The sequence below is a fragment of the Penaeus japonicus genome, unplaced genomic scaffold (genome assembly GCF_977035675.1).
Source record: "Penaeus japonicus unplaced genomic scaffold, GWHDUDI00000001_assembly GWHDUDI00000032, whole genome shotgun sequence".
Classification (NCBI taxonomy): Eukaryota; Metazoa; Arthropoda; class Malacostraca; order Decapoda; family Penaeidae; genus Penaeus; species Penaeus japonicus.
The window spans coordinates 26,626,898-26,634,397 of NW_028234434.1; the positions used below are offsets into that span (position 1 = coordinate 26,626,898).

The following is a 7,500-nucleotide window of genomic DNA, read 5'->3' on the forward strand; positions in this document are numbered from 1 at the left end:
AAGGGAAAGGGAAAGGGAAAGGGAAAGGGAAAGGGAAAGGGAAAAGGATGGGGATGGGGGAAGGGGAGAGGAATGGGGATTAGGGTGGGAGAATGGGAAAGGGATGGGGAGGGGAGAGGGGTAAGGGAAGGGGATTGGGAGAAGGGAAAATGGGGATGCTGAGGGAGGAGGGGAAAGGGATGGGGATAAAGGTAATGGAGTGAGAGGGGGGAAAGATATTTGCATTTCTCTTCTTTGACTTTGAATGTGTATTAACATTCTCTAAAAGGATCTTGAATCGGATCCACGTACAGACTAAGTAGGATCCAAGTGCCAAACTTTAGATTTAGATATTTAGATGTTTTTGGATACAAGGATTTAGATACAGACACTAGATCGTAAAAAAAGAAAAAAAAACTTTCAATTTAGATTTAAAGGTGTTTTAGATGATAGGATCTAGATAAAACAAACGATCACTTTGGATTCAGAAGAGAATTTTAGATAGATGATTTTAAAATAAAATCGTTTAGAAATAGAAGAGCAGCATTTAGATGATACTAAATGAGAGGATTCTAATGAAAGGATTTTAGAAGGAAAATATATCTTAGATTGAAGGATACTGACGTGTCTTAGAAGGAAGAATTCAAATCCCAATTACTTTAGAAGGAGAATAAACAGCAGCATCAAAATGACAGAAATAGCTTTAACTGAGACAAATTTAGGTTAAGAAGCTATTTAAAGGGAGGAGACTCACAAGAACGTCTTAGTGAGGAGAAAGACGCCAGGACACCTTTCTGAGGAGCCCGGGGAGGAAGTGACGTCAGTAGTCTCGAGGGGTGATTGGAGGGGGGGGGAGGGGGGGGAGGGAGGGAGGGAGGGAGGGAGGGAGGGAGGGAGGGAGGGAGGAAGGGAGGGAGAAGAGGAGGAGAGAGAAGGGAGGGGGAGGGGGTTAAAGATGGGGAGAGGGAGAAGAAGGGGAGACGGAAGGGAAGGGAGAGATTAGGAAGGAGAGGAATAGGGGAAGGGAGATGAGGAGAGAGAGGATGAGAGGAAAGGGAGACGAAGAGGGAGGTGAGAAGGGAGGGTGAAGGAGAGAAGAGGATAGATGAAGAGGGAGAGGTGGGGGAGGGGGGAAGGTAAGAGAGATGAGGGGAGGGGAGTTCAGGTGAGGGGGGAGGGATGGTTGAGGAAGAGGGAGAAAATGATTTTTTTTTCTCACGTATTGTCTAAAACGTTTTGGAAAAGGTCGTATTTTTTCTGTCCGCCAGAGATTTATTTCTGGAGAGCAAGAATCATTTTCTTTTTTTCATTATTTATGGGCGCTCGGTACTCCCCTACAAGACATGTCCACACCAAAACAGGAACACAAATCCACATCACACCAGAAAAAACAACAGAAACACATACCCCACACCATACACACAAAAAACAAACAAACAAACACAAACACATACCCACACCAAAAACAAATACAAACACAAACAGACACCCACACGAAACAGAAACAAAAACACCCACCCACACCCTCCCCCTTCCCCATCCACACCCTACCACCTCGCCTAACCCCCCCCACCAAAAAAAAAAAAAAAAAAAAAAAAAAAAAAAAAAAAAAAAAAGACCTACGTAATTATCAACACTCCTTGTTCTCTCCACAAGACGCTATCTCAGTTCCGGGTTAAGGCAATTCCTTATCGCTGATGTACTGTGTGTTGAGGCTCATAATGCCACTCACTGTTGTTGAACTATTTTTGATGTTATGTTTTGCTGTTGTTGATGTTGCTGCTGCTTTCGTCTTTGCTTTTATGGTTTTGTGTGTGTGGTTTTGTTTTGTTTTGTTTTCTGGTTAGTGGGCTTAGTTAAATTTAAGGATGGTGGTGATGGTGATTGTGGTGATGATGGCGATGGTGGTGGTGATGATGATGATGATGGTGTTGGTAATGGTGATGGTAATGGGATGATGATAAAAGTAAAAATAACAGAAATCGTAATAACGGTCGTTGTTTTGTAGGAGTACAAACAGTAGACATAAAAACAATAATAACAGAGGAATAAATACTTAGCCAAAACTAATAAACTCTAAGGACCACCAACCCAGACTTCATGCTTCAGCTGGGTCGAACGCGATTCGGAGACCGACATTCCGAACCAATTACGGTTTTCGATTTGCTCTCCGATCGAGGCATCTATTTCAGCAAACCTTGTTCCGAGAGCCAAACCGAGGCAATAAATTAATTCCTAGGACTAAAGAACACTCGCCCTCCAGAGGACATCCAACACATCAAGCTTGAAAAGTCACAAATCTTGGTAGTAGAGGTTGCTCGCCAAAATGGGTCCTTTGTACTCACGGTCGTAAATGAAAATGGGAAAGATATGATGAGTCAAAAAAAAAGAAAAAAAAGAAAAAAAGGGGGGGAGAGGGGTTTAATTTATGGCCACTGGTGAGGGATATCAGTAATTCTTTTGATTTGAGGAGAATTAAGGGAATTCATTCTCTCTTTGTTTTCTCTCTCTCTCTCTCTCTCTCTCTCTCTCTCTCTCTCTCTCTCTCTCTCTCTCTTCTCTTTCTATGTATCTGTATCTGTCGGTTTGTTTATTTCTACGTCTGTCTGTCTGTCTCTCTCTCTCTCTCTCTCTCTCTCTCTCTCTCTCTCTCTCTCTCTCTCTCTCTCTCTCTCTCTCTCTCTCTCTCTCTCTCTTCTCTTTCTATGTATCTGTATCTGTCGGTTTGTTTATTTCTACGTCTGTCTGTCTGTCTCTTATTCTCTCTCTCTCCCTCTCTCTCTCTCTCTCTCTCTCTCTCTCTCTCTCTCTCTCTCTCTCTCTCTCTCTCTCTCTCTCTCTCTCTCTCTCTCTCTCTCTCTCTCTCTCTCTCTCTCTCTCTACTTGTTTCTTTTAAATGGCTTTCTCTATAGCCCTCCCCCCTCTCGTCTACCCCTTTTTTATCCCTCACTCCTCTCCTCTTTGTCACTTCCCCTCTTTCGCTCTCTCTCTCTCTTTCTATCCGACTATTTCACCCTTCCCTCTCTTTCCCAATCCCTCCTTCTCTCTCCCACTCCTTTATCCTTCTCTATTCCTACCCTCCTACTTTCTATCTGCCCCTCTCTTCCTCTCCCTCACTCCTTCACTTCTGCTTTCTCCCTCCGTTCCTTGCCACAGCTTCCTCCCTTCCATCCTAAGCCTACAGCATCCTACATCTTCATCTCGTCCGCTTCTTAATGTATCCACACAGCAGGCACTCCCTCCTCCTCCTCCCCTCCCCCCCCCACACGCCCCCTCCCTATCTTTATTATACATATCGTATGCTCACTGGCACTCTCTGGCACTCGCTGGCACCTCGTATCCTTTTCCTCCCTTTTCGTTCTGTTCCTTTTATCTTTCTCTGCCAGGAGAGAAAGAGACTCTCTGTACTTTTTGGCACTGTGAAAGAATACCGAAGTCTTGGGTATGGCACTCATGATTGGCACCATGACATTATATATATATATATATATATATATATATATATATATATATATATATATATATATATATATATATATATATATATATTTATATATATATATATATATATATATATATATAATATATATATATATATATATATATATTATATATATGCAGTATAATATATATATATATATATATATATAATTATATATATATATATATGTGTGTGTGTGTGTGTCTGTGTGTGTGTGTGTGTGTGTGTGTGTGTGTGTGTGTATGTGTGTGTGTGTGTGTGTATGTGTGTGTGTATGTGTGTGTGTGTGTACGTGTGTGTGTGCGCGTACATATTTTTCTTGTCATTTTCTTTCTTTCTTTTTTCCTCTTTTTACTCACCGAACTTGCTTGCTTGTTGCTTCGCTCTGTATGATTCATGACTCACCTGTGAAAGAAAAAACAAACAATATATAAGATTTAAAGAATGTATAACATTTCATAATATATTAATCCAGATGAAACAAATATAGAAGAAAAAAAATTAAGACATGTGCAATTAAATCACCAAAGACACCCACTTCATCATGCCAAAAGCTATAAAAAAAAAATTAAAAACTTAGGACATTACCAACAGATAAAACCAGCCACGAGATTTATTTCTTTTGAAAAAATCGTATCGGAAACTTCCTGCGATTAGGACAAACTAAACTAAAGTGGGATTTAACTTCCAAATCCATCGAGGATATAGCAGAAGTTGGGACCAGTTGGTGCTCGGGTTTTACTTTTATTTTTGTTAAGGATGTGTATTTCCTTGGGTTTTGTTTTCTTTATCTTTAACTCCTTCTCTCTCTTTTTCTTGCATTTGTTCTTCCGTCCTTGCTTTCCTTTTCTGTCTTTACACATCTGTCTTTATATTCATTCTCCCTCTCCCTCTCCCCCTCCCTCTCCCTCTCCCTCTCCCTCTCTCTCCGTCCTCCCTTAAGATCTCTCTCCCCCCCCCTCTCTCTCTTTCTTTCTCTCTCCCTGTCTCCCTCCCTACTCCCCTCTCCCTCCGTCCTCAATTCAGATCTCTCTCCCTATCCCTCTCATCCTCCCCCTCCCCCTCCCCCTCCCCTCACCCTCTCCCTCTCCCTATCCACCTCTCTCCCTCCCCTCACCCCCTCCCTCCACCTCCCCTCATCCCCCTCCACCTACCCCTCCTCTCCCCTCACCCCCACCCCCTCTCCCCTCCTTCAATCCCACCCTCCCCCTCCCACCCCCTCCCCTCCCTCCCCCTCCTTCAATCCCTCCATACCCCACCCCCTCACCCTCCACCTCCCTCCCCTCCATACCCCCTCACCCCCCCCTCCCTCCCTCCTTCAACCCCTCCCTCTCCCTCTCTTCCTCATCCACGACTCGCCTCCAGGGGTCTGCTTGCGGTTGCATTATAAAATTGATATCAAAGAGTCTCGTCGCGTCATCCCGGTCTGATCGCGCGTGAAATTCGCCCCAGTCGGCGCCAGACACGACCCATGGCGGGGCGACGTGTTATTCGGAGATAATGGGAGGTGAGAGAGAGGAAGAGGAAGAGGAGGTAAGGTGGTAAGGTGGTAAGGTGGTAAGGTAAGGTAGAGAGGGAGGAAGGATGATGGCGTGGAAAAAAGGGAGAGAAAAAGGGAGAGACATGGGGAAGGGAGAGGTAGAGAGAGATGAAGGAAGAAAGAGATACAGAGAGAGAGAGATAGGTCGATAGATAGATAGATAGATACAGAGAGAGAGAGGGGGGGAGAGAGGGAAAGGGAGAGGGAGAGGGAGAGGGAGAAGGAGAGGGAGAGGGAGAGGGAGAGGGAGAGGGAGAGGGAGAGGGAGAGAGAGAGAGAGAGAGAGAGAGAGAGAGAGAGAGAGAGAGAGAGAGAGAGAGAGAGAGAGAGAGAGAGAGAGAGAGAGAGAGAAAGAGAGAGACAGACAGACAGACAGACAGAGAGAGAGAGAGACATAGAGAGAGATAGGGAGAGAGAGAGAGAGAGAGTAAGTAGGAAAGACAGACAGTAAGAACGAATAAAGTAAGGCAGAGCAAAGAAGAGGAAGAAAGAGACATAATGTGGGAAAGACAATAAAGAAAGCCAGAAAGAGGGAAAAAAAGGTAGATAAAGAGAAAGACAATTAGAGAGAAAGAAATGAACACAAGACAGGTTGAAATCAAGAACAAAAGGATTTCTTCGCGAATTTCTTCCTCAGCAATAATAGAAAGAAAAAAAAAAGGAAAAACACGATTATCATCACAAGTAAACAGAGACAACAATCACACGAGGCATAGAAAAAACAAAAACAAAAGAAAATTGGGTGAGAGGAGAGAAAAGGAATCCCTTTTTCCGATAGGCCTTACAAAAAGGAGATAAGGAAAATCGGAGTGAGCCTAACGCCCTTCCCCCCTTCCCCCCTTCCCCCCTTCCCCCCCCCCTTTCCTTCCTTTGTAGCCCCCCACTCTCCCTCCTTCCCTTCCCTTCCCTTGCTCTCCCCTCTACCACGCCCCCTCCTCCTCCTTTCCTTCAACACCAACCCCGCCCTCCCTCCCCCTGCCCCTCCCCACCCTCTTCTTTCCCCTTACCTCCCCCCACCATCCCCCACCCCAGGGTCTCCGCACAACCACAGCTGACGAGTCGATATTGGGATCCGATTTTGATCAGAGTCACGTAGTATCTGTGTTATTTCTCTCTCTCTCTCTCGCTCTCTCGCTCTCGCTCTCTCTCTCTCTCTCTCTCTCTCTCTCTCTCTCTCTCTCTCTCTCTCTTGCTCTCTCTTTCTCTCATATCTATCTATCTATGTCTATATCTATCTATATATATATATATATATATATATATATAGATATATATATATATATAGATAGAGAGAGAGAGAGAGAGAGAGAGAGAGAGAGAGAGAGAGAGAGAGAGAGAGAGAGAGAGAGAGAGAGAGAGAGAGAGAGATTTTTTTCTTGGTTCCTTTATTTGTGGGTTAGAACCACAAAATGAAGGTAAAAGTATATATATATATATATATATATATATATATATATATATATATATATATATATATATATATATATATGAGAGAGAGAGAGAGAATAGAGAGAGAATAGAGAGAAAAGAGAGAGAAAAGAAAGAATAATGAAAGAATAAAGAAAGAATAAAGAAAGAAAAAAGAAAAAAGAGAAAGAGAGAAAGAAAGAAAAAAAAAGAGAGAGAACAAAAGACGGAACCGGGCGAGCCCAAGACAAACCCACCTACCACTATATCCAATTCAAACCATGAAGACACTACATCAACACCCCAACAGCTAGCTCTTCCTTACAGCTCTTACTGGGAGATCTTACTTCCCAACCCCCTTCACGGCTTCTAAATTAGATAAGAATAATCCCACCATTACTTGCATTGCAATCAACATACTTGTTTAATGACGCCCATTACAACAACGTAGAGGTAATCATTATCAAGTGGACATCTCAAACAAATTACAAAAGAGGTTGCGATGATTTTCATTCGTTAATTAAAGAGGCTTGCAGATATTTGCAACCACTATCATCGTTATCAAAATATCTCACTTCGTTAATATTTTTCGTACTTCCACACTCTGATGATTATATAACGAATTCACAACAGTAACTTCGGGATAATTGAACGGACATCACACAAACAACATATTTACATTTCTATTTAAAAACACAAAATGCAAAACGACCTCTACCTAAAATAGATTATATTTTCCGTCACTGTGCATCATACTGTGGTGGTGCGTTCAGGTAGGACACTGTATATCATTGTACGTATATTGCATATTTCTGTAGAAGCATAATACAAAGTATATATACATACCGTTGCACACACCATACATATTACCGTACAAGTACTTTCCGTTATGTTATTCATAATTGTAATCGATACGTCACTGTAATATCACTGTAAAATACATACAAACCTTGAACAAGTGGATCATAATACGCAATTGCCTATTACGATACAATGTACATATCACAATATCTTATTGTATATCGCTGTCCATATATTGCAGAACACTGAACTCCAACTACACAACATACATTAAAACATCATACAAAAATAC

At 42.5% G+C, this 7,500-nt stretch overlaps 1 protein-coding gene across 6 annotated transcripts in view; it reads right to left on the reverse strand.

The window, feature by feature from the left end:
• The window catches only part of LOC147467977 (uncharacterized), a 455,391-nt gene that overhangs the window by 321,362 nt on the left and 126,529 nt on the right, over positions 1-7,500 (reverse strand). The window contains exon 3 of one of the 6 annotated variants that reach the window (XR_015192676.1): positions 3,818-3,865. The exons of the other annotated variants lie outside the window; for them this stretch is intronic. The gene's annotated coding sequence lies outside the window, so the exon portion shown is untranslated. Of the gene's footprint in view, positions 1-3,817; positions 3,866-7,500 lie in introns of those variants that run through there. 6 annotated transcript variants of the gene reach the window in all.